This window comes from Phalangium opilio, unplaced genomic scaffold (assembly GCF_054372755.1).
Source record: "Phalangium opilio isolate 3A_F unplaced genomic scaffold, DU_Popi_V2 ptg000024l_1, whole genome shotgun sequence".
Classification (NCBI taxonomy): Eukaryota; Metazoa; Arthropoda; class Arachnida; order Opiliones; family Phalangiidae; genus Phalangium; species Phalangium opilio.
Genome location: NW_028324155.1, coordinates 4,382,570 through 4,410,446, shown reverse-complemented (window position 1 = coordinate 4,410,446; position 27,877 = coordinate 4,382,570). Strand labels below are relative to the sequence as shown.

Sequence of the window (27,877 nt, the reverse complement as noted above, 5' to 3'; positions counted from 1 at the left end):
TCGTACAAGAGGAAAAACTCACGTTCTCGTCTGTCAAATCGTTAATTTCGTTTTTGTCGACGTTTTACTAATTTACTTGTATGTTTGAGGCAAATTGTTGCCACCGTTCTCTTACTTTATCTCACTGCGGAATGGAAAAAAAAGGAAGGGCGCGATCGATTTCGCGCGCGAAGCATCTTGCCTGCATCATCCCCACGCGTTTGGCCTCGCGCTCGCTTTCTCAGGATAGAATTCTGCTATAAGCTAGAAAACGGTCGCTGCTGCACCAATACCACCACCAGGACGAAACCAGTAGGGAAAGAGATAGCCACGGGCGTATTCCCGCCATCAGGGGGCCCCTCACACAGCTAGCGTCCATGAGCGACGTAGTTGAAGCGAATCGAACCCGAACCGTTTGCGCTATTAAAGTGGATCAATGACAACGGGAAGATTCTAGCTTTTTTTTTTTTTTTGTTACTTTACTAAATACGGCGGGGATTGCGGCGTCCATCGCCTTATTTAGTCAAGATGAAATATTTCTTTTATAACCGCTCCTGAAACAAACTTGATGCAATGGAAGGGACCCTTCACTCGCTCTCTTCGTCTCTCTTGGGATTTCATCGAATTTTCGTAAAAATGTTATAGACCACCAAAATCGTGTTATCGCCCGATACGTCCGACTCCTGTAGATTCTGGGATTCCTGCGGATAGGGTGTCAATGTTAATCTTAAAAACACGTGACGTGACGTATTATATTCTTCACAATTTTATGTTCCATAAAATAGACAAAATTAGCTCAGGTGGAATTCCCAATTCCAGTTGTTAAATATTTGCTATTTATTTAATTATAAACGAAGTCTCGGATTTTTAGAAAATTTAATGATTTTTTCGCAGTTTCCCCCCATGTCATAAACACAGAGTGAATTAGCTATTAGAAGCCAATAGCTTCCCCTAATTGAATATAGACGTATATGCGAGATGCACCTGAGATATCATGATTGTTATCACGGAATGCCAACATTTTATGATGAATTCGATGATTATTGTTAAACAACCTCGAATTTCTAAACCATTTTGTTAGCCTGGAAATCAAGTTTTCTATTTGTGGATTCTGTTTATAGTAGATTTTCAACGCAAGGAGTGTTAAGCCTAAAAGTGTTTCTGTCTTTTAAGTTTTATTGCCTCAGGATGAGAAGGGGATGGAAGGAAGGTGAAAGAGAGATTTCTACTAGACTCGATTTAGTTTATAAGATCCGCGTTTATTCAAGGCCTACCCCTTCCCCTCTCCTCCTTCGTTCAAATCTAAAGCATTTCAAAATAAATTTATGCACCGTCTGTCTCGACTTGAAAGAGAGTTAGCTATATAAATATTTTCTCTACTCTGGTGCATGCATCTCGGCTCAGAAAAGGGTATATATATTTTTTTTCTCTGTCTCCTGTATGGTCTTTATATAATTTTGTTAATGAGATCCGATGCTATTCGTTAAGAGTACTGCGTGGCAAAGGCTTACATTAGGGACTCCCTGGGGCTGGATATACCGGGACAGTATACTGTCGTCTAGAGACGTATTTCTCCGTCGTCTTTGAAATCGGAAAGATTAATACTCAAAGGGTGTTAGAACCTGGTTGGAAACTAACAGAAAGAGGTAGAACAGGAAGAACTGGGGGGAAAATTCTTTCCCTATCCCCCCCCTGATTGGATTTATGGGCTCAAACTGGGCTTTAGTCACTCTACTCTCCAACCACTATCCGGTGATTGGAAACTAAATCACACCCCCTTCAGTTCATCCTCCTCTTCAATTCTCTCGCTCTCTCGTTCTCCTCTTGATCTTCTTCTTTTAAAGAGATGCATCTCTGTTATATGTCCGTTGGAGGAGGGATGTGCAAATCCCTGATGGACTGTAAAAATCATTATTAAAAGCAACGTTTGAAGGGACACACGTGGATGGATGTATATGGAAATGGAGATGGGATCATGGGAGATAGAATGATGGGGGTTAGGTTTATTGAGGCAAATTGTGTATGATGTTTTTGATGACTTATTTATTTATTTAGGATTTATTTTTAAAAAGTCGTTCTAATGATCATTATTTTATATTATTTTTATTATTTCATATAAAATTCTATACCTGGCCCTTACTTTTAACTCTCACTCACACCCTGTATTTACAATTATGGGAGAGATTTAATTAGTGTGACGCTATGTATTTTAATTAACTTTACAATTTACTTAATTACCAAACCCTGAACTAATCAATTACCCGTAACCCCGTTAATTAGTAACTTCATTTGCTCATAATTTAAAATAGTAAAAAAAAAATTGCATTCTGCCAATTTTTCAAGACACTTAATTTAATAATAAGTCGTTTCAAGGTAAACCTGACCCAGCTTTTTTAAGAAAGGTGTTATCTTTATGTTCAACCGTTCTGACGGTCTCTCACGGTGGCCAAGACCGTTTGAGCTACTGGGAAACCAACCTATCGAGAAATATTTTCCTTTTTTAAGAGACCCTGAGTGAATTTATTATTACTTATTTTGTTATTTTTTTTTTCTTTCCAACGAACCTTGGATTAAAAAAAAAATGAAAAGAACTTTAGCGCTGCCACTCCTAATTCGTAAATCATGATTACCTTTAGCAACCCCCCTCCTGTTTTTATCCCCCCCCTTCGTGTGTTACAGTAGGGCCCCCTTTAAAATATTGACGTGTGCCTCTCTCTCTCTCTCTCTCTCTCTCTCTCTTTCCTATACTCATTTTATTATAAAAATAAATCGCGTTCTAAGCTAGGCCTAACTGCCAACCCGGTTTAATATTAATATAGGCCTCTGAAACGAGTATATAAGTTTTGGCTGGCCTTGGTTCGGATTTAACTAAGGTGTATGTATGTATGTTCAAAAGTAATTTGCAATGTCTGTCATTAGGTTTTAACGTTATTTATTAATGCGCGATAACTTTCTCTACGTTGTAAGTTACTCTTGGACGAAGAGGGAATAATTCGACAGATTACAAAATTTCTCGAGGAGTATAGACGAAATATTAGCTTCAAGGTTGCAATCTTATTATTTATTAATTTTGCCGTCTAAACTTCATTGAACGAGTATAAAAAATAAATAAAATAAGAACCGACCCAATATTATAAATTGCCAATTTATTTAAATGGGTCCATTTTGGAATTCAGTGATTTCGAAATTTCGAAAGACAATTTTTTTATCCCAACGTTTTTGGTTTTGTTGGTTTTTTTTTTAATTTGACAAAAAACCGTGATTTGTAAGTGAAATTTACAAAATTTTAGACTTGGAACTTCAAAATATTAAAATAATTTACTTTCAAGATGCCATAATTAATTATAAAAAATTTTTAATTAAAGAAGAAAAAGTGAAAATAAGTTCTTTTAAAGTGTTTAACAAAGCGAGTCGTAAGTACACCTCTGTTCGAATGAGAAGCCAACTACACTTGGCACGATGAAAGAGAGAATTCTTGCTTTTCAATGCAGTACGAAAACGAGGTTTTGAACGAGATTCTCTCTCCTTTTGACGACAGTTGTTCGTTTCTCCGATTGGAATTAAAGGTTAAGGAAGATGGAAATGAATTCCTGAATGATGGAAGGGAAGGAAAGGAAGAAGAAAAAATACTTGCCCAGAAATCTTCTCGTTATCATTTTTCGAAATGTGGGGTTGTATTCAACCGCAGGTCCTTCGTCAATATTAACTCGTACATACGAACCCCATCTCGGGGTTGTTGGATCGGGTTGGTTCTGTGTGTGTGTTGGCATTCCCCGGGAGCTGCGCTTTTTGCCCTTTTAATAGCGGAACTCTGATCGAATTCCGGTCCAACGGAGAAGCCCAAGCCTGATTCCGCTCAAATGACCGATAAGCGGAATTCCTCTTATATACATCGCGAGATCCCCATCGCTATACCGAAAACCCTTTTAACTTGACAGCGAGTTTCAATGCGAGGTAAATGCCGAGTGTAATGCCGTGTTTAATGAAAAGTCATGTCGTAGAATGGTATGGAATTATAATACAGCTTGGCGTAATCAGACTCTCCCAATCATCATCGCTCGGGCTTTCTCCTCCATTTCATTATTGTTCTCTAATCGCGTTACGAGATGAAATCCCCCTAATTAGTGCCATCTGCTACCATCCTCCCTCCCTTCCTATTGCCCCCCCCCCCCTACACGCCGTTTCTCATCGGTTTCTGGAATTAATATACAAATATGATATGGGTGGAAGAAAAAACGGAGTGTTTAAGGGAAATGATAATTCAAAACGTTTCGGCAAGGCCGACTAATAGCTTGTATTTAATCAAATATGAGATGATTTGCCAGCTTTTTTTTTCTTTTTTTTTTACTTTTACCGCACCTCTTAGGCTGATTATACGGGCCTTTTCCCCCGTATTTATAACACGGTTTATTTATACCCAAAATCAGCGGGATATGATGCGCGCAGCCTCTGGTATGCGTTTCTCTTTTGAGGAATTTACTCATCGTTTCTTGCAATTTGTATTAAATGATTTACTAATGAAGATTATACCTTTACCTGAAGAAATAGGGTGACGTGATAAATATTTCATTTAGGCCTAGAAGTGTTTCTGATAGAAATAATAATTTATTTTCTCGAATTTTCCATGCATGTACCACTTTTCTTTCCGTTAATCAAGTTGAAAGATTACGAAACCATAATTTTAATCACGTGACCTTCTAAGCCTTAATTTCAATCGGAAAATTCGTATCGGAAAATTTATATTCGAAAGTCATTTTGTATAAATCTTTCAAACTAACAAACGGAATTGAGAACGATTCGGTAACTTGCGGGAAAAGGAAAACAAATAAGTCTAACAATGCAAAGATGATGATGTGTAAGAGTCGAGCCAAGGCCTAACGACGACTAATTTAGAAGCTCCAGAGGCTTGATGGGCTAGCTAGCCTTTAATTAATCAATAAGTTCTCGCTGACAATTGCTATAGGCGGCGACGGGATTTGCTTATATAGCTCCTTAGGCTTCGGCTTGCACCAAGACGGGATAACGATTACTTATCAATTAAGTTTCGGAGTGCGAGAGTGAAGTTTTCGATACCGATAAGGAATCGGGTGTGTGATGTCACTATAACCCTTTACCTACGTTTGTTATTAAGACTAGCTCGAATACTCGAGGGAAGAAGCCATTGATTTAGAGGCGTTGTGTTGTACTGAACGTTTGTCGTTGGACGTCCTACCTTTTAAGCCTTTTGCAGTCGCTTTATTAATTGTTTCGGGGTTATTAACAACGGGCTACGTTAATTTCGGGTCTCGCCATCATTTTAATTTGAATATTTATTCATTACCTTTCGTTCCTAATACCCCCTCTCTCTAGTTGCTGAGAAGAATCAATTGTCTAATCCATTTTCTCATTTTGGGACCCCCCAAAACTAGTACGCATGCAGTTTATGCATATATTTGACTTACTACTACTAGATCTTAGGTGTATGATTATTAGTCTTCACAAATGTTTCTGGTTTAAATCTTTTTGGTTTTCGTGTGTTGTATTGGATTTATTCGGCTAATTAGGGCGGGTTCCATAAGGGTTCTCTGTAGTCGTTGTTGGTGAAGGGTAATTGGGCGCGTTAGCCGAGGACGTATGTATGATTGTTGGGTTTGCGCGCCCCTTTTACATTTGTTTGCAAGGTTAATCCATCTTTTCAAGTTTTGAAAATTTATGATTTGTTTCGGTGTAACCCTGCTAGGAAATTCATATGGGACTTGATGACTTAACAGACCTGATAGTTTAAAAAATTCAGCAATTAAACCAAACGGCTTATTATTCCATCTTGCATTGTGCCCATTGCTATGTTTGAACTCGGTTCATTCTAGGCCTTTGCTATAGGCCTAACTTCTGGTAAATATATAAATTTGATGACTCAACTTTCAAACAAATACCTAACTATATTTATTGCCTATATAAAAACCAGTTTAACATTTCATCCCTATACTCTGTTACAACGTTTTGTAGCAATTGATAGAGTATAGAGGTAACCTTCCGCCTCAACTTGGTCCCTACACTGCTCACTTGTACTGACAATTACGTAAGAATGACGTTGAAATTGTGTGAGAAAATCTGTCGAGGGAGTTCCGACATTAACTACCAATTGACAGCTTTGACAATAGACCCAATTCAGATCCCCAGTCACCCGTTGCATGGTTGCCAATTTTGTAGTTCCCCTCTCTCTACTTATAGTATAAACGGCCCACAAATTCGGTTCCCCTTTTTTTTCTCAACCATATCCTATTGGATCCCTTATTGGTACCCCCTTTATAATGTTACAGTGAAAAAACTGGGACTTCTGTATCGTTCAGTTGGTTCTGAATTGAGATTTTTTTCGTATTGATTTGGGTTGGCTTTGATAGGCCTACCTCTTCTCCCGCAAGCACGGAGCGGCATTCAAAGTTATTTTTCTTTTTCTGTGTTAGGGCTATTATTAAATGGCCATGCATTTCGTGCCTGATCTAACCGGTCTGGCATTATCAACTCAACATAATAATACGTTTAAAGAAAAGAAAAGAAAAAAATCTTTCTCCACTGTTTGCCGTTTGTATTTAGACCGCTATTAAGCTTGTTTCTCTACAAAGAAAAAAATATAAATTATATCTGATATCTGTACAATAGACTATGGGTTAGACGGAGAGCGTGTTGATCGCCATTTCTTTTTCTTTAGCACGTGTGATATCTAAAACTTGATGATGATTGGGTGTTGCCAGTGTCTGTCTGTCCAAATCGTAGATATTAGCAGACGAAAATTAGATTTGTAACGCGTTATTTTAGGCTTAGATGATTGAAATTAAGATTGTTTTGGAAATATTTTAATCATTGATTACGTGATTTTTTTATTAAAATTTACTTATTTTTTCTATTTACAGGAATTAACTTGGTCATATGAATAGTATAAAGTCACGTGTTCTAGGGGAGGACAGAAATAAAAGTAATTTTTCACGTTTTTACCTGATATTTCTTGACGTAAATTGTATAAATTCACCTGCACCTGGCAAGGCTTAAGTAGCTACAGAACCCTCTAAACCCAGTTCGTTGTCTGATAAATAAGGAATACGCACGTTAAGCCTTGCCATGTTCATGGAGAAAAGAGAATTTCATTTATTGTATATACTGTGTGTATGATTCCTTGCGACGTATTGTTCCCACTGAGTATAGAGAAGGCCTTGAGTTTTAAAAACTTTACTTATATACCAACCGAGAGAGCCCAGTGGCCTGGGTTTAAAACTTACTCCGCTGCAGTATCCTATATAACCCGCACCCTAAGCCTTGGCAAGAACCTTTTCATTCCTACTTAGTACTTATATTATCGGAAGAGATGGTGGTGGTGTATAGAGAGTATAGACGTGCCCCAATAGCCTAGTTTCCAGACAAGAGGCGTGTGTTTGTGTGTGGTGCATGCTCTCGCAAATATTGCTCGGATTTTGAGAAAAGCAGCTCAAGAAAAGAAGGTAGAGATATCATATCTCGAGACTCGATATCTAAGCTAGTTTTATTTTGCTATAAAAAACGAGTTCGAATCAAAGTTAGAGTCGATTCTATAGCAAATTTGAAAAAACTTTTTTGTTCTTCTTCTCCTCCATATACTATTCTCAACTTGGTCTAGATCCTGCCAAGTTTTTTGTTCTCCTAAGAGTGATCTTTCTCCAAAAAAGAAAAAATCTCGGATATTTTGGGAGTTTTTGTTTTATTTTTTTTATTTTTCATATTACAGCGCATTCCAACCTCCTCTCCAACTATTTTCAAGAAAAATATTCAATCTCTAAGATTTTATTGGAAGGGGTTTCCTTCTATTTCTCTATCTTTCTTCTCGGGTTTTATGGGAAGGTTTTACCCTTTTCTTAATACAGAAATTGAGCGATATCGCAACGAAATGGGAGAGAGAAGCCCTTCTTTTCATTCTTATATTTTGAATTCTCAATTTCATTTTTCTTCATTTTTGGGAAACTTTTTCTGCCTTCTGGGAATAGATTACACCTCAGTTTGAAATTTTTTCTTTGATAAAACTTGCATCCTTGGTATGAAATCTAACCTAGATGGAATTAATTTTGAACATTTCTTTTATTTCAAACCTATAGTTTAAGGAGAATAATTTCTCGACGAATTTCAGTAGCGAACTATTTATCCAATCGCTTTCAAGTACTTAAAGTTTTAAACCGAAAAATGGTACTTAATCAACAACTGTTTTACCTTTAATAAATTACAGCTATTTGGGTCACTTTAAAAATTTCCCATTTAATATTTAAAACTTTTGCTAGACTGACAGGCATTCGTTAAGGGAAGCAAGCGTTGCTTGTGTAGTTGTACGAGGCCTAGACTTGTGGTTCTATTATTAATTACTTCTACGTTGCCTTAAGTACAGTTTGTTTTGTTCGAAACCAACAACAATCTATAGCTAGGCATTATTATACTCGTTTAGTTCGCGCTGGTTTCGAAACAAAACGAATAGAACATCGTAGAGAACATTTATTTATGTAAAAGGAATTTTAAAAGATTTATTTCTAGTTAAAAGTTGGTTGGTGTAGCCTATAACTAACTTTGATAATGAATACCCCATGCATACACCTTTTCTCTTTTATCACTTTCGTCAGCTTTTACTTATCACGCTGCGAATGGGGCGCGTGCAACACGAACTGTTTCGTGATTCTTTTGTTTTGAGTTTTCTCAAGTCTCGCCTTAACCGAGAAATTAAATTTTGCTAGGATCTTGAAACTTGAATTGTGTATCTTTGTTGTTTAGGTCTAGCGCCGCTTATTAGACTTTTCGCTTGTTTATATATTCTTTTCACTTTAGAGAAAACTTGTTAGGAATGCCTTTATATAATTTAGTCTTAGATGCTTTAGAAGTTTCGTATGTACAGTTAAGACACCTGGAGCTAGCCAGTCGTCTCAGTTTTATTTATTTATTCACACCGTATCTAGGCCTAGACATAGTTTGAAATGGATGGAATGATAAATTCTATTAATTAAATTTAAATAGGGTAGTTTTGAAGTTGAAGTAATTCCTTAAAATAACGGTTTTCACTGTTGAAATCAAAATATTGTTTTATTAATATTAAGAATTTCTATGCCTGTATAATTCGTTGAAATTCATTTCTTAATTTGATTTAGTAATGTTAATCATTAAAATAATTAAGATAACGTGACTAAATATTTAGACAAAGGAAAGGGGTGTGGTCTGATGAATTCAAAACAAAGGGAAACATTAATTGACTGATTTTGTATATTTAATGACAACGTGACTTTGCATTCAACTTATATCTTATACTAATGCTATACTAACGCGGTAGTGTCGTCAAGTATAGACGCTATATATTCCTGCCCGCCCTGTTCTTTGAAGAGATGGAAGACGGCTAATTACCTCTTAGCGACTCTAATTGATGGCGAATTATTAAAGATTTTCGTGGTTTGTTAATTGGATCGCTGTAAATTAAGAGTAGCCCGCGGTGATTTTAAACCCGAGTAGTATAGCGCTTGAAGGAAGGCTTCACGGGGAATAGGTTCGATTTGTTTGCCTTGGGCCTCTTTACCTTGGATGGATATATTGTAGATTTTAAAACGGAGCATGCAGGTCCGGGAGTTAAGGTTTCTATTTTGAAATTTGACTATAAAGTTTTGTTAATTTGCGCAAATCCGGTTTACGTATGTATCTATACGAACTACGTCGAAGGCTATACGCCACTCTCTCTCGCTCGCTAATTCGTGGCAACTATAACATAAATTTAATAGTCACCTTACCGAAACATTTCTAATTTATGTCTTTTAAAAGTTCAAATTTCGGGAAAAGTGGTTTCGAATGTCTCTAATGGAACGTTATGGAGGATTATAGTTGCACTGTGTTTTGAACAATATTTAGTTCTATAAACGAATGGACGACGTACAACAAGGACGTTTCGATCAGAAATATTCACTCAATTAAGCGTGATTGGGTTTATACACATTGTTTCCTTAGCCCAGTTTCAAATATTCCGTAACATTCACAGAAGCGTCCGACGTTCTCTCGCGGTGTTATTTGGATAAGAGCTTCGCCTACAAACTTACTTAATTTCTCCGTATGTCCCTATAGCTCGATTATCAACTGATGCATGGGCTAAAATCAACTGGCTGTAAATATCTCGACAATTTTGAGGCTGGTAAACAAACCGTTAAGTTATATTTGGATCCGAAAACGGTTCCTTAAACATTGATGCGATTTTAACTCGACTTATATTGGCCTTGGGTTTCCAGGGTATTTGAGCTGGTCCTCTCATTATGGTTTACAAAGACAGTATATATGCGGTTTGATCGCGTTTGTCCCCGTTGCAACGTATAGTTTCTGGAAGTCTGGTTTGATAATACCTAACGGTCCGCGCAACTAAACCATCCTTTTCGCCCAATTGGCGTCGTAAACATCGAATGAGAATTGAACTTTTAAAATAAAAATATTGGGACAGACTTAGAAAACCAATTGGTTTTTGGGGATGAAATAAAATTTATATAAGTATCTCTGTATCTTGGACTGTAGGCATAGGTGACTACTTCATTTATAAATAGATTTATGAAGCGGGTTTCATTTGATTACCTCGTCTCGATTTAATCCTGGTGGGAGTGATTTATAAGTGTCTCGATGGTCGGTGTCTACTACGAAATTGTCAATTAGTTAAGGCTAAAGTCTTCGGTATACAAACCACATAGGTGCCCGGCTCTTGAATTTCCTAGTCCTCTAAAGCGGATTAAATCGCTACGCTATAATCAAAGGCTTTCTCGGAAAATTTACCTATACTTCGCTTCGTCCTATTCAGCTTATTTACTTTTAATCCATCCCGAGTCAAACTTTGATGTATTTTTAACAGAAACAAGAGGTAGAGAGAGTTTAGAATCCGAGCCCCTTCCTACCTACTTTATATTCTATTAACGACATTTAGAAGGTTTGACCGGGAATCGGAAATTTAATTGGCGTGGTTTGATTAATTCTAAACAGGGAGAAAGGTAGAGACTTTGTGAATCGCGCCGCGGCAACTATACAAGGTTCGAAACGAAATTGAGACTACAGAGTCGGTATCGGTGTACAAACGAAGTTCAGTGGTTGATGTTAAGGGTTTAAACGTACCTTATGGACATAACATTCTATATGTTGTATCCGCCAGTGAGCAGACTATGATGCCATATCTAATGTAATTGTGGACGTACTCGCGGAAGATACTGATGATGTTTTACTTCAAATATTGACGTCTGGCATCTTGGTACATGTTGTGGGAAGGTCTAGCTAGACACGGGGAATATATCTGTGGGAAATGTCCATTGAATTTGGAACCGTTTTCCTCGGAACCGAAATCGAGCGTGGTTTTAATTACTTTGCGAGAGATAGAGATATAGTTCGTTCCAGAGCATCGCGAGCTTGTTACTACCCTTGGTAGGACTTAGGGGTATAGGGGTAGGAGACGTCCAAATAAATATTTATTCGGCTGTCGAAATGACCACGGTCATCCGTCTCAATCGTCATTAATAGCCTATGGGAAGGGGTTAACCCCGCGGCCTCTTTGCCTTCGGTCCGGCCTGCATGCTTCCACATATCCTACGCAGCACCAAGAACAGACTGGGGTTACATGGGGGGTAGAGTCGCGGTTAGGTTATTAATCACTACCATCCATCGTCGAAAGAAGGAACGACGAGCATTTTTAAAACTAAAGCTATCCCTAGCACGCGCTCGTTTGGCGCCATTACGGAATGCCCGAGCTATACAGCCTGGCGTCACCTACTTTAAGGGGTGTATAACGGACAACGGTGGTTTCCGTCGCTTACTAAATGTCAAATCTAATGCCCGTTTTAATTTGAATAAATTCGAGGACGTTGCTTGTCAAAAGTCTAATTGGAGAGGTATTTTTGACAAGTTACGAGCCGCGCTGAAGTTTATTTAAAGTCTGATTTTTATCCGTTCACGTATAAGAAGTCAAGCGAGGCTTACCATCTATCAGATCGACCCTATTCTTGAACCAAAATAGACCAAACCATCTGCTAAGATGGGTCTTTTTGACGTTTTCTCTCGAGAAAGAGGTCTACCGGCGCTTAGGACGCTTTTATCATCACCAATAGAGAGAATACGTCACCCCGAACATATTGGCTCTCCATCATTTGAAAGGATGGTTACTGAAATCGCAGTTAGTGACGTGTAATAGGGAAGATAGCGAAGAAGAAACTCGCTATAGTGGTATACTGTAATAAAACAAAAGAAATGCCTCTTGCCGCGCTGCTTCTTCTCGCGCTTCCTTGGCGTATATGAGACTGGGCGGAAGCGATAACTTCCCCTTTTTTGTCGCTCTGGTCTTTTATCAACACGTCGAGGATTGCGCGCGGCGCGTTCGCTGCTGGTAGAAGGGTAAACGGACGAGTATTAATCACATCGGGATCGTCCTCCGTAAAGAACAAAATCGGCATTCGATATATAAAAGAGGTGACGGAGCGTCGCGTACTTCCGAAAGTCCCATTCCGCGCTCGCTGACCCCCTGAACCCTATCTATATATATAAAAACCCTTCGTACATCTTATTTCGGATAGAGACAATCCTGTACAGGGTGTGGGGTAATCTCCTACAACACAATTATGAAGAAAAGGCTTCGAATGGTATGGAAGACCGAGTGAAATCCTAAACCTTAGTGGTATTACTGATCTAAATACTTTATATTGAGTGTAGAAACACACTGTACAGTTGAAAAGAAAGGGTCATCCTTAGCAATGTCCTCTCGTCTTTTTTTTTGGTGTTGAAAGATATTGCGTTTGACCATCCGTCGGGGTTGGGTCGAGAAGGAGTACGATCGTATTCTTATTAAAAACTGCACCGTTCTGGACACACACACCAGGGCGCTATCCTCTCATGCTGACGGAGCTCTCTCTCTTTTAATGTTTATGTACGGATGAGTAAAAACTGGCTCGATAGAAATGTTAGAGAGGAATGGGGTGCCTTTCCTGCCCTATGTCCAATCTACGCAGCCTGTTGGGGAAAAAGGAGTCGAGAGCGTAAAAGGGTGCGGCGTCGCGTAGGAGGGCTGAGTAAACACCTTTCGCAACGGTCGTGCTGGTGGATATCTGGAAAAGCTCTTAGAGCTACTTGGAGTGAATTTGCTGCTCCAATGCCTCTGTAGAAAAAGGCCCGTTCCTACTGTATACCAGTACTCCTCGATTCTCCAAAACTTGAAAAGAATCTTACTGAAATGTGAAAGTTTTTGACAAGTACCACTCACTGAAACTAGTTGGGTACCCCGGACATTCAACTCGGTAACTACTGAAAAGTGCTCTTTAAAACTCGAAAATATCTTTAATGCGAATACATCTCACTTCCGGACAATACTAAAGATAATAATAAATGAAACAAAAAAGGTCTAGAGATGGAGTTAATGAGTTTTAGGCCCAAGAGGCGGGTATCGGTGTACCTTAGAACAATGAACTCTTTAGCACCAACTCTTTGTTAGATTAGCTGCGAGAAGACTGGCAATATCACCTGCAGTTTTTAAGGTCGCTAGGTTTCTTCGTGGAATCCTTTCTTGTCAAGGAAAGCAGTCGTGCGAAACTTAATTTCAACGCGCCTTTTATATAGCTTTTCTACCTCAATGAAGAAACATGGCCACAACCCATCAATTGATGAAAGTGGAACCGTTTCAATACCAGCGTAACCTGAACATTTCCATTTCAATTTGTCGATGGTAACCTTACAATCTTCCACTCAAACCAACTCTACTTTCTGGTTGGGATCCCATATCCCCGTTGAATCTAACACCCTGTTTATTTGAACTCTGAACCCAAGAGAAGAAGGTGGTGGTGATGTACTCTGTAGGTTTCGGATTGCACCGGTTGAACTCTTGGCGGTGCTTATAGCTCGAACGAGTCCTTTCGCCCACCTATAGCTATATAACTAGATCCGAAATACAAGTGCGTCGTGGAAAGAGCCGGGTGTCTAAGGGGCGAAACAGTCTGGGAGAAATTGCATCCTCTTTCTTCGCAAGGAAGAAATGAAAAATCATTTTTCGACTTGCCAGAAAGTGTAGACCGAAAAGAGCCGTCTCCAGGCTGAGTAAACAAAAGGTCCCCTTGTTTGGTCAGAGGGCGAAGTCGACCTTCTCTACCGCACCATCGGAAAAGGCGGGAAGACGACGGTGCGAATAATTTCTGGCGCGTGGCCTCCTATCTAACCCCCGTCACCCTGGCTTCCTCCTTCACGTGATTCCTTCGTGAATGCACCACGGATGGTGGAAAACGGAAAGGGGCTCTCCTCGTTAACTCATCGACCCACCCACCCACGCGCCCAATCTGTAGCTCGCGACCTAGCTTGCAAACGACGTTACCTCGACGTTACGCGCCAAATGTCCCTTCCTTTCTAGCCATATCCGGTTTTTCTCGTGGATAGCATCCTGCCGCTATAGCGACCGACTGCACAAAGTTGTAATAATGGTATGGTGCCCTGTGCTGGACGGAGCTAGTGGACCTATTTCTTTCTTTCATATATTTTTTTTCGTTTGGGGGAAAAACTGTTTAATCATAGAATACCATATTTGTTTATACACTATCGTATCCGTTCAGGGGGAACGTTTTGCGCAGTTTTGTTTGACCTTAAGCGAATCACGGGATCAGAGAGCTAGTTTGGACAAAGTTGCCTGAATAATCAGAAGAACAATAAATCAATGAGGCTTAAGCCTTTGCAAGTACCAAGTACTTAGCTACTTTTAGCAGCGTGCATTATTATTTTGTGAAAAGCTAACGACGATTGATGGTATAGGATCAGTTTATGTCCTTCGAAGTTTATATCTAGCACACTCTTGGGAAGTTTTTGTAATTGGTACAGGTATAGAGATGCTTTCTCTTTCTCTCTGTTCTGGGAATTTTTGGGAAGAGTCATAAAAAGGAATGAATCCTTGCGCGAGTGCGTGACAATGGCTGATTGATTTTAAAACCCCCTAAAAAGGTCACATCGATGCTTTTAGCGCCTCGTTACGAAATTCCTCAACTGTACGAGATATTCTTGGAAAAAGTATCTTTGTCGACAGAAAAATCTCGTAAAAAAATCCAATTAGGACACACTCTTAGTTTTTGGAGAAAAAAAGAAACAGTCTTCATTCGGTATTTATGTAGTGTAGGAGAATTAGCCAAGGCTTAAGTTTAAGGTATATTAATGGTACGCGTTGCATGAACTTGTACAGTTCTACACCCATCCTTTCAGTTGAACAAATGGTTTGAAATTCAAAGAGTCAGATACGCCTGCATAAATTCTAATTCATGGAACACATCCCTAAGTATGAGATACAAAACGATCACTCTTCGTTTTTGGGCGTGATTAAAATGTAGCTAACAAACCCAAATTTAGAAGATCATAATTACTTTTCTCCCATTTACCGGATGAATCTCGAGCTCGTCCTTTCGTCTACACATCCCTTTTGCCCCCCCCCCTTCCACACGCACCCCAAATTGGACATGCACGGACTAAAAGAAGACTTAATTATTTTTAATTAGAACCTACGGTAATGGACCCCCGGCTACGCGCCTAGCGCGTCCACGGTCCAAATTCCGAATTTAATGAAAGGCACATTGCGTAATTTAAATGTTTCTTGGGACGAATCGAGATTTTTGGGTGCGAAGGAACTTGTTTTAAATTAACCAAAAGGCTCATTTTCCCGTAATATTAATAGGCCAATTTAACAAAAGAAGTTTTCGGCTTGATTAATTGATGTTCTCGTGAGACAATATCAAAAAGAGGTTTCATTCATTATACTAATAGTCGTGGCTGCTGCTAATTGAAGGAATCTTTCAATTCTTGTTTCTAAAATACCCCGCCGCCGCTGGTGCTTGTAACAAACACCCTTACTACTTGAGATTGAAGAGTCATGTGTAGTATTAATCAATACGTAATAAATCAATTAGAAAAGGGTTTCCTCCGTCCATGGATGTCTTTCGAAGGAAGGGTAGGGCCACGTTACCATGGGTAGAACTAATTCATAAAGGGCTTAATGTTCTTTCGTTGGCAAAACAAACACCATCCAGACATAGCCTTGAAAACACTACAGAAAAAGAAGATAAAGAAAATGGTTGAATCTCCCCTCATTTTGGGAAGACACTTGAAAATCCTTTTGAGAAAGAAAACCTTGGAAAATAAACGTTTCTTCCCTGAAATAATAAATCTACGGGCGGAAATTCAACGTCTCGGTGTTGAGAGCTTGCCCACACTCCATCCCCTGGTGACTGCACCCAACCGTACCGTACGTCCACGTTCTCCCCCTTTAATTGAATTGAATAAACAGATGCTACACTCATTCCAGTTGTTTACGACTTAAGGAAAGGTTTCCCGCGTGGTATAGTTGCTTTTTATTAATCACCGCAGACCATGAGTTTGATGTTGAGGTAACTCGCCCAAGTATACTCCAGACCCCCCTTTTTCATTCCTAAAAAGTTTCAACCGCAACGAGACACGTCATTAAGCAGAAAATAGGTGGCTTGTGGCGCTCCAAAACCTAGACTGATGAGCTCTATAATCATTCGCAACGTTAGATTGAACCCAATTTTCTAAAGGCATGCCTTATTTAGTTGGGAATTCTAAGAGTGTCCCGGAGAGTACACGTTTTAGACTCTACTCGTAAAATAACGATACCCCAAGAATATTATTTTTACGCCTCGTAAAAAACCTTAAATTGCGACACTCATTTTCTAATATTGCTGACTTACATAACCCCTAGGTGTCGCTGTGGACGAGTTACGTATATTTCGCGCGTTCCTAGGTTTTTAGGCGCAAAATAGATTTCATCTTCGTTAAACCGTATGCTTTCGTGAGAATCAGAGTGTTACCAAGATGACAAAAATATTAAATTTAGCCAACTGTTGCGCGGTTAATTATCATTTAAATAGTTATAATTAAGTTGAAATTAGTGCATTATGGACATTAATTTCGAAGCAGGACGATTTTCCGAAGACAATAGTTGGTAATTTTGGCGAGTTTTTATTGAGTGACTAAGGCTTAACGTAAAATATATATTTTAGTCTTAGCTCTTTAAGGTGTTGCATAGGCGTTCTAAGATGTTTTTTCCTCTGTCCAAGTGAAACAGCGTGTTTTAGTCTTTTTACCACCTTGTTTAAATTAGATGGTAGCGAAACTAGTTTTAGAAACTCGTAAATAAGCGCAGGTATCATCAACATGTTCTGGGTGGTTTGTTTTTCGCTATTTACAACCCTCGTTGCGAATACGCCGTTAAATTCGGGACCCGCACGTGCACTAGCTGGTGGATGTTATTACTTCACGCTACCATAAATAGGGGATTCCGTGGCTGTAGAATAAGGTTCATTATACAGGTTGATTGAAAAACTTCACGGTTTTTGCGAAGAGGAATGCGAACTTTGAAATATACAGGTGTTTTGGGAATATGTACATTTATATACGGATATACACCCCCATATGTTAAAATTGTAGTGAATTTAAGTGCATGGTGTTTTGAATTTAAGTGCATGGTGTTTTGAATTTAAGTGCATGGTGTTTTGAATTTAAGTGCATGGTGTTTTGAATTTAAGTGCATGATCTTTTTGGGAAGATCTATCGCTATGGCACTCACTGGTACCCAGCCCACTAAGGTCATAGGTTAAGAAATATTGTAGTTTACTGACAGGTTACGGGTTATGCACATTTGAGGGTCGTTATTGCGGTATTTTAATAAAAGTCTGAGCAACTGGCAGTTATTGATTTAATAAAATAATTAAATTAAAAACGAACGGTATGATGATTTTTGGCCCTAAAAATAGATTGTAGGCCTGCAGCTATGGGTCTATCCCACGCACACCAGTATATTGCAGGATGGCATCGCCCAAATTAATTACGCTTGTGTTATTAACTCCTCTGGTATCTAAAAAACAAATGAAAGAAGGAAAAGAAGGGGGGCTTTCCAGTACTTTTCCCGCCTTTTCATTAATTCCAATTTATTCCGCGTATTCTAGCGTATCGCGATTTATACAACGTCCTACTTTTTCCGCATTCCCCTATAGCCCGATTGCGTCATTGTTACGTCAGACTGCTCGCGCGATTGTTATCTTTTCATCACGAGCAGTCTCGCGCACTCGCTAAATTGAAAATACGAGCTGTTGTCGTCGGGAGTTAGGGCGCGAACTAAAATGTTATTCTTTTAGTTAGCTATTTTTTTGTTTTGTTTTTGCTTATAACAGGAAGTGGCAGTGTATACTTTTGTTTTTATTTCCCGGCAACCCGCTTTCGCCGGAAACCTTTCTCTCCCCTGTATACAATACCCTGCGTGGGCGGCTTGGTTTGCGGTAAAGAGCGGCATCCTTTTGTAACAATTTTAAAAAGTAGGCTAAGGCTTATTTTTAGGCTTTGTTTAGTAAGGCTCATCCTCATCCTGAACTTTAATGATACCATGAAATGAAGTGATTTCTGACTGCTTCTGTTGTAGCGTATATACTCTCTTATTATTATGCCTAGAACTGTAGAAAAAGGGTATTATACCGTAACTACCGGCTTGTTTGTGAGACAAGTGAAAAAAATGTTTCGTACTGGGGAATTGTTGGTTGGTTGGTTTGGTTTTTGTGTTAACTTTTAAGCGACTTTAGGAAATGAACTGTCTGCCAACGGAAGCCGAAGACGAGCTAGATATCGTTCATTCTCTTTTTTTTTTACGGTTATCCGTGCCAAAAGACAAGTCTAGCAATGTTCGTTTATCATAGGGCATCCCGAGACGAATTTGGCACTGACGCAGACAACAAGTTTTGTTTTTGTTTTATATATGCTTGGCGTTCCACGCCGCGCGGATTACTCGATGATGGAGCAACCTCTTTTACATCGTGTGCCAAAATAATTTCTCTCCCATCCCCCATCCTCATCCTCCTTATCTTTATTTTAAACTTTTAAAAAGAGTGCTGTGGTGAAAAACTCACGAAGTAAACCTATATTAGATAAAGTTGGTGACAAATTTGGCACCTATCCTAATTGAAGCGTGCCTTTCACTTATCTTTTACATAATTTTTCAATATGTTAACGAGGTATGGTAACATGGGTTATTTTCATAAAGAGTGTAGGCAGGTAGATAAGAATATTTTTGAATGACTTATTTCACAAGTTCAAGAAATGAGGTGGGAAGTGCTCCATTTAATTCCACACTTATCCAAGAAGAAGCGTGAATGCAGACTCTGCAAATGATTATAGTATTTATGGGATTTTATATTATTGGATTAAGTACTTACACTTAAGTGTTAAATAAAAACTTCATAGCTGTAAGGAAATGGCGTATATATACTTAACGTGTTAGATATAGCATCTGTTTTGGTAATTTACGTTTAACTATATCGTATTCAAACGATCCGAACTCATTCTCTAATTACGAGCTTCCCGTCGCATCATATAACAAACATTTGCAAATTACCATCGTCGTATAGTCCTTTGACGATGCATATGGACTCTCAAAAATATTAAATTTAGATATATATATAGTTAGTAGGCTAAGTTAATCCATAGCCTGTTTATATCGATTAGACATATCTCGTTATCCGCGTAGGCGAGCCGAAGTAGCATCAGCGCGTGCATGCATCCACCACCTCTGTTTCTCTCCTCCTGCTCCTCCTCAATCGCTAATAGACTTAGATGGCGGAAAAGGGAGAACACTGGGGGTTAACCTAACCTAACGACGCGTCTTATCGATGTTAACGCGAATAGTACTGAGGAAACTAAGAGGGGAAACTTCCGGGGGTCCACGACGATGCTTCGATTACGGAGTTCCTCTACTCCCCTCCTTCAAAGATTACAACACCAGCTTCTCTTCCTTCCCTGGATGGGTGTACTGTACCCCATCTAAGCCTTGTCTACCGAGGCCCTAACTATAACCAACCATCCAACCTCGCGCGCGCGCGTGGTAGATGGTTGAATCTTGATATTTGATCCGCATCCGTCCATGCAGTAGTAAACTGGCGTACTGCTGCTGTAGGAGACACAGTGGAGCCCTTTCCTCCAATGCGTAGACCATCGGGAGACTGTGTGTTGGGGGTTTTTACGCGCCAGTTTTTTTCCCGCTAATTTATAAATATACGGTTTCGCACGCGTGCAACCTATAATCTTAAAATTCTGGTGTTGTATATATATGGTCTAACACGCACGTGCCTGGATCGTTTGCTGCTATAGCGCCCAATCGTTTCATGGCTCCATGCAGTTGCTGTTGGCTGCACTTCATTTCCGTTTTGGGTTTAAACTGGCTCGCGCGCGTTAAATACGTCGTGTGTACGCCTTGGGTTACGCCTCGATGACGACGACTACGCGCTGCTGGTAAATTCTGATTCCAAACCTCAACAGCAACCGTTACTTATGCAAAATATGTTTCGGTCTAGCATAACGATTACGTAATGCCATGCAGCCTTCCTAGCATGTTTCAATATTATCATCCTGTATGATACGTTGCGATTTGATATGTGTAACAGGGGGGGGGATAAGCAGGGCTTGTTTGATAAAAAATAATATTGCTATCGCGGTATTAATCACAGCTGTTATGTTTCCTTTTTTTGTTTCGCATTGCACTTGACATACATTCATCTTCTATTTTGACTGCCATTTTTAAAGGGATTTGATTTAGTTGTTGCCGATTACACGTCACGTGGTGGGTCCCATTTTGCTTTGACTCGCGAGTCGCGACAATCTTTGCCAAACATTCTTTAAAAATAAGAAGTAAAACAGCTGACGTTATAGTCTTTCATAATAGCCCCTCATTATCCCTAAAATATCTTCTAGTTGACTTACAAAACGTCCACCAAGGGACTGAATCTTATCGCGCGTGCGCTAGCTTAACTCCCACTTTGGCAATTACTTAAAGACGCGAAGGAAGAACTATGGGACGAACTTTTCCCAAAATATTTAGCGAAAGGTTCTCTCTCCCTCTAGATTGCGTGATCAAATAACACACACATACACGTGAAAAACGCCTTTAATGAGGGGGCATTCTATGCCGAGAATTCTTTTTTTTTTAAAGACTTGTCCCGTGAAAGAGAATGAAGGTGGGTCTTCCAGGTTTTTTTTTATTATTTTTGCACCGTGGGAATTCCTTAATAGTCGTCGTACGGGCTCTGATTTTATCCGGGCTTGAAGCGAATAATTAGCGAGCTGCCTAGAATTAAGCGAAGCCGTCCGTCCCCGAGATTGAATGAGAATGATAATTAAATGGATGCACAGCTAGCAAGCAGTCTTCGAAGAGAGAGACTCATCTAGCGCCCATATACTAATTATGTTAAAGGAGCTAAGTCTCCTTCCTCTCCTCTCTTCTAGCCCTCCTAGGTTCTATATGTAAACCTCCTCCACCCTTTTATGCACGTGCATGGGAAAAGCCAAGCCAGATTCTCGTAGATGGTTCTGTGTGTGTGTACAAGGGTCCCCTAGAAATGGTTTTGCGCCGTCATATTTTTAGCCCTTTTTTTTACCTGGCCACAAGTAAATCGATTTAATGCAGGCGTGGCCCGCAGCTATAACCCTGCATTTTTACTCTTTTTCTTGGCTTACCTGCCCTCCTCCCCTATTCTAAGTCGCTTTTGGTCTTGGGTTAGAGCGGATAGTGATATAGTTTTGTTGGGAGTGGTAAGGTAATTATTTCCAGCGCGCCCTTAAGGTGTTATTGGACAAATACAATCATTAAACACCTTTTGTATCATTAAGGGGACTTTTTTTCTTGGTTACCTTTTTTTCCGGCGCTCATGCAAATATAAAGTTTAGCGCTAAAGGTCACGTGTCCTTACCTTAGACTTTGTGGCGTTATTTGCTGAAAGGTTTAACTTCAAAGTGATATTTAAACTTTGTTAGGTTCTAAAGCTTTAAGACTAAGCCTCGTGTCCAACCCAATTTAGCCATGACTGAATAAATTTACAGCAAATAACGAATAAGTTCATACACACCTTTCATTTGGTATTCCGTAGCATTCCCTTTTATACAAACAAAACCCTTGGGTTTTTATCTCGTATGGAAGCTACTTATTCAAAACGTGTAAGCCTAAAGTAGAACCCTTCCCACCAACCAACCAACCGCCTTTAGCGATATTTCCAACGCGTCCAAACTGTCTTCCCAAGTACGAATTAGATCTTTCTTATATACAAGAACACTGTCTAATACTAAAGGATCATATTCGGGAGGCAAACAAGACCTAACCGAATGAATATCGTGGCCTCTCTGTTCTCTCCAGAGAAAAAGGAGTTGAAAAACAAGGGGAATCCTGTATAAATAGGCCAGATCTTTGCACGTACGAGACACGGGATAACATTGAGATAGGGGAAAAAGAAGGCTGCGCAAAGGAGTTAGGAGGAGAAAGAGGCAGAAGTGACGGCAACTGTCTCGGATAATAGGATTAAAAGATGGGGGAGAAATAGTCCTGGCTGGTGCATGCGGTGGAGAGTGGCGAATACCCTTTGCCAAAAGAAAGAAAAAAGAAAGAACTAGAGGACCCGATAAAAACAAAGAGAAATGACGTATCCGCGGGGAAGTCAAAAGTTGGAAAACCAAAATATTTGAAATTTGATCCGCTTATCTCCCACGCTCCGAGGGAATTTTATTGGGATGCTGCTGCATCGCTGCTTCTCGACCATCTTCCACACTCTTCTCTTTCTCTCTCCTCAACCCCAAATACCCTCTTGCTGCCTCGCTCTCTTCTCTGCTTTTTTAGGCTTGGTTTTGGAAGAGAGGCTAAAGCTTAGGCAAGGACCCAACACCACAGCTATGATGGCGACTGGCGTAAATACGTATAGGCAACACACCACAGAGATATGACGTATTGATTTTTCAAGCATCACTGTCCGTTTATATCCATGGAGGGTTTTTTTTCTTTTTTTAGTAGTTGGGTGTGTATGGAATTCATAATTTTCTTGATAGAAAGTGAGTGGACCCTTATGAGTTGAAGCCTTTCCGAAATTGTTAACTTCATCTTTATAAACCTCTTGATTTTAGTTTGTAAAGCGTTGAAGTGTGCTATAACAAGTTAAACTGGGTGAAATCAAGTTGTATTGATGAACATTTAGTATAGTTGCACCTTAAGAAACGCTGTGCTTCAAACTCTACTTAGAGCTTATGAATGTTTCTCTATCTATATATAGTTCGTATTGGTATTGAATTAATTCATGCCCTTAAGCCTTGGTATCCTCAAAATTATATCAAAGCTCGACATTATCACGTGTATACCCGACTCAATCCTACATTGGGTGAAAAAAGAAATAGTCCGTAAAGGAAAGGAAAGGGAGGGGCTGATGGTTTCCTTGGAGGATCTATAGTTTGAGTCTGCTCAATTTCTGCCTTCTCTAAAACCCCGAGGTGATGGATTTGGTGGCACCCAAACAATCTTTTACTCGCGCCCATGTCTATTTTTTTCCTTCTTCATTCCGAGGACGGTTTTCCCAGTTATGCACGGTGCTGCAGTGTCAGTTTGAAATCATACCCCTAGCTAGAAGCTTTGCAGGGAATACGCCAGGGCGTCGAGGTGTCTCGTAGCCTTTTTTCACCAAGATAATGCGCTAGCAAAAAAATAGAATAGCTTTTTTTTTATCCCCTAGCTTCACCACCATCCTCCATTTTCATCTCCTTCCTTCGCTAGCCACATAGCGTCGACTCCTCCCTCTTTTTCTTCTTTTCTAGCTGAAAAATAACGATCAACTTCCTATACACTCTAGCAGGCTTTGAAAGAGGTTATAGTACGCCTTAAGGAAGGCACTTTGCCGTAAAGCTCACCCAATCTAAGGAAAAGTTCACTTTTACTTGTCCAGTACTGTTTACTTTTCTATGGAAGGTGGCCTTACGTATTCATACGCTGTAGTTACCCCGAGTGTTGAAAGGTTAACGTGGGATACCGTGGCGTTCGTTCAACGTATTTTAAGTAATGATATGTGTGAGGAAAACTATGAGGAAGCATATTACCCCGATGAAGCTTGGCACTCAATGAATGATTTAGCTTGAACGGGGGTTATATCTAGGGGGTTTTCTACTTCGTTACTGCAGTGTTTACCTAAAAGGTATATAGGGAGACGAAGTGCCCGAGGCTTCATAAATCGAAAACCGTTTCTAGCTCCTTTTTTTTTCTTCTCCACTTCACTTTTGGGGCGCTGAAAACAAAGTTATGGACCTTCTTCATTGTTTTTCAGGATTTTATCACATTTTTTTTCTTTCTTGCTTCTTTCTTCAAAGAAAACAATTTCCGGGTGTTGAGAAAAAGGTCCTTCGTGAATTGTTGCCTCCTTTTCCTTCCAACTCAAAAGAGGATTCTATAGTGTTTTGAAGTTCTTCATTTTACCCTTATTCAAAGAAAAAAGAAAAATAAGATATATTCTGATACAACGTATATGAGGATTCCAAAATTCATTCCAAAAATAAGAATTTTTTCGACTCGGAAACGCCCGAAATGTCTTCTATTTCCGGTTTATACTCGAATATCCTATGAAATATATCGTTCAGGAAGTATATCTGGTGTTTATTTCAAAATAGGCTAAGGAAATTCGTCGTAATTGACTTCTATTCAATTCAAAATATGAGTCGTATCCGATTATCTGATTGTCTCCTTTTGTATACAGTATATACTCCATTCTCTGTTTGGAAGCTTTTCTCTAATATCAATGGATGGCTAGTTTTAAACAAAGTCTAATTTTATTGATTCGGATATTATATTTCATCGATTTGTTCAATTTCAAAACATGTTTACGGAAATAACGTGCTTGCCTTTTGCGAGGGTTTTTTTGTTTATTTTTATTATTATTTTGAGAAAACTGTACTGTTTTTATTGGATATTTTATAACGTTTTTAAGAATTAAGTAAGTTTATTTTTGCCAAGGCCTAAAAGGGAAGAAAGTTCTAAGCATTTTTTCTTCAATCGTTTCTGAGACTATAACCTCACTGATCGTGCATAAGTAAAAATATTATAGAAATATATTTTTTTCTTTCTCTCGTTTGGAAATCTCCCATCCCATACCATCCCAAACCGAGCTGAGGCGGCGGCGTCTTTTCTCCGTTTTCCCCTCTTCCTTCAAGAGGCTCCCAAATCCGCTCTCTCTCTCTTCTCTCTCTTTCTCTTCATCCAGAATTTTTCTACGCCATCGTCTTCGATATTGAGGATGGGAAGAAGGAAAGTTTAAGCCAGGGACGGTTGGTTGGGTGCGAGTTGTGGGTATGGAAAAAGTGGGAGACTGTATATAGCGATTTATAGTTCATACCAGATTGGAGGTTCAGTGTGGATAACGATGGAATTGCGTTTAATTTGTATTAGAAGCGCCTTATTGTGAAGTGAACTTTATAAAATTAAGAACAAATGTTGCTAAAACATTTTAAAATTCTTTATTTTTACTCTCGTTTTGTTTTTAGAAGTTTATAATGTTAATCTGTTGGCGTTAATTATTAATGTGAAACTTAAAGGCTTTAATTCATCTTTGTAAGAAATAGGAACCGATTTTCTTAGCAAGATTAGCGTAGACTTAAATGTAGTAGTGTTACTTCAACTGCGGTACTTCTCGTTTTTACATTGTATTTTAGATAAGTTATAATGATTGGTATCGTAAGCTTCCTACTCGCTGCATCTTTAGAATGCCTGGCACACACGATATACTGGTTTCCGATTTGCATTCTTACCCCTAGAGACTCGGTGGCGACTGCCTGGAAATCCTTCGATAAAAAATTGGATCTTTTCAACATTCTCCTTGGAATTTTTTTTGCCTCTCTTTTTTTCCTTCCAAGGATAAGAAGTAGCGTAAGCGCCGCTCTAGGCCTACAGCCCAGTAATATTCTACCGTGTGGCACGTTGTTTTTAAGCAGCAATCTTCGTAATTAGCACCCCCTGCCTCCCTCTCTCTCCCTACACCTTTTTTGTCCGAGGCGAGCAATTACTTAAAACGGAAAGAAATGTTTAAGGTGATATTATGGGGGCATGCGTGGGGCAATCTCATTGAAAGCTATAGCCTTATCATGCAAATTTTGATCGGGAAAAGCTTAGGACTATAGCTATGCGCATCACCCCGGATAACTTTTGAAATAACGCCAAAGCTCCTTTGACGACGTTTAGTTTAGTTCGCGCATTTTTGTTTATTCACAAACTTTTAACCAAGGCTTTAGCGTCAATATATTTTCTAATTTAAATTTTCTATTCCAAGATTGAACTCTTCTTATTAGTCTGACCTATTTTTGCGAACCGATAAGATTATACCTAATATTAATCCGGACCCCCGAAGTCATCTCATTATTTCCATCGCAAATAAGTTAGTATAACTATACTAATATACCGAAGTGGTCTATTTTTTCTTCTTCTTCACACTGCAGTGTCTAGACTGGACGATTACTTCAATCTCTCGTAGAGGATTCTTCTTAGGTTTTTCTTGTTTGTTACTATATCAGTATGTTGCGCATTACATTCTTCCGTTCGAACTTAAGCCGGGGCCCACCTGGTACCATAGCCGGTGACTCCCATTACATAGTCGCGTGCAATCTCTTTTCTCAATCCCCTCAACGAACAAGAAGAAGAAAAAAAATAGTACGGAAAGATCTAACAATTCCCTTTGGTCCAAGAAAACAGTCGAAGATATAAGTACACAGCAGTGAAGATCGAAGATACCGTGTTATTTTTGTAAGAGCTTAAAACTTTTCGCCAAGGTTTTGGGTGTCTGTATTGGTCTGGACTGCGTCAAAGCTCAGCCCTCGCGCCCGCTTTGTGATCTCGAGAAAGACCACGAGCTCACTTTGGCAACCTGGGACCCATCTACTCTCGGATCTAAGACGCTTTCAACGCTCTAGTAGGTCTTTCGTCTTTGGCGAGTCCAAACGCTGCGCTTTTATACAGTTAACGCCTTCCACTCCCTTCTTCCTTTTTGCTTTATTTTTTGTTTCAACCCATTTATCGTTCTGCTTTTACTGAAAGAATCAGCTTTCAGCTTCAAAAAGCAACTTTGATAAATATTTCCAGTTTTGTTAGACGAGAACTTTGCCAGGTTTTCTTTATGCCGCGTGTCAAGGAACCGTTATTTATATAAATTTCCCCGAAAATGTTGTTAGTTTCGGTCAGTTTTGATTACTGTTTTTACTGTTACAAGTTAGGCCTTAGACGAAAGTAAAACTCTTTCATTTTTCTTTATGTTGATTTTGATTATAATGGCCATATGGGAATCGGGAATTTGAAAGCTTCGTAATAATTCAATCAATGATCTTAGCCGCATCCCGTAAACCGCTTCCATTTATACGCTTGTCTAAATTGTAACAATTTGACTCTGCAATTGTGGCGGAAGAGGAGACAGAGAATGCATTAGGTTTCGAATGATCCCCATAGTTTAGCGGCGGATGTAAGCGCCTACAAGATTGGTTATTACGTTTACTGATGATAACTCTAAATTGCACAATACCACGGCGCTAACAGCGGTCGCTTATAAACAAGACCCCATGAAGTGCGCTCGTGCACCCTACTCTAGATACGCTAGTGTCCGCTTTTGTTGTTTTTTGGGGTAAAGTAGGGGGAGGTGGAGAATTGGGGCGTCTCGAATATTTTGGCGCGAGAACGTCCCCCAAAACATTTCAGGAATTCTGAAAGCCTGCGGGGAGTGCTTACGGACGGGTCTTATCCTCGGAAACTGGAGAATTCCCTTCTATATTATCTCCGAAGCGAACTATGGTTTATAGCCCGTCTTCCTTTAGCTCATATCCCAAAATGTCTTTTCGTCCCCTCCTCCATACTATCTTTTCTCGGGCCAAATTCCCCAAAGGGAAGATAGAATTTAATGTTGTTTTCCACCGGGTTCTATTCGTCTCGCTCTTTCTTCCAAGGTTTTTAAGTTTCTCTCGTCGCCAATGAACCCCTCCCCCTCTTATATACGACGGAGTTTATATTTACTTCTAAAAATTTGCTCGATAAAGATAACGGCTCCGAGACATGTCCGGTCCTCGCGTG

The 27,877-nt window shown here is 39.4% G+C and overlaps 1 protein-coding gene across 10 annotated transcripts in view; it reads left to right on the top strand.

Moving 5' to 3' along the window:
* The window catches only part of LOC149692278 (semaphorin-1A-like), a 241,301-nt gene that overhangs the window by 55,729 nt on the left and 157,695 nt on the right, over nucleotides 1–27,877 (top strand). For 9 of the 10 annotated variants that reach the window (XM_089867981.1, XM_089867986.1, XM_089867984.1 and 6 more), the window contains exon 3: nucleotides 6,870–6,931. The exons of the other annotated variant lie outside the window; for it this stretch is intronic. The gene's annotated coding sequence lies outside the window, so the exon portion shown is untranslated. The remainder of the gene's footprint in view (nucleotides 1–6,869; nucleotides 6,932–27,877) is intronic. 10 annotated transcript variants of the gene reach the window in all.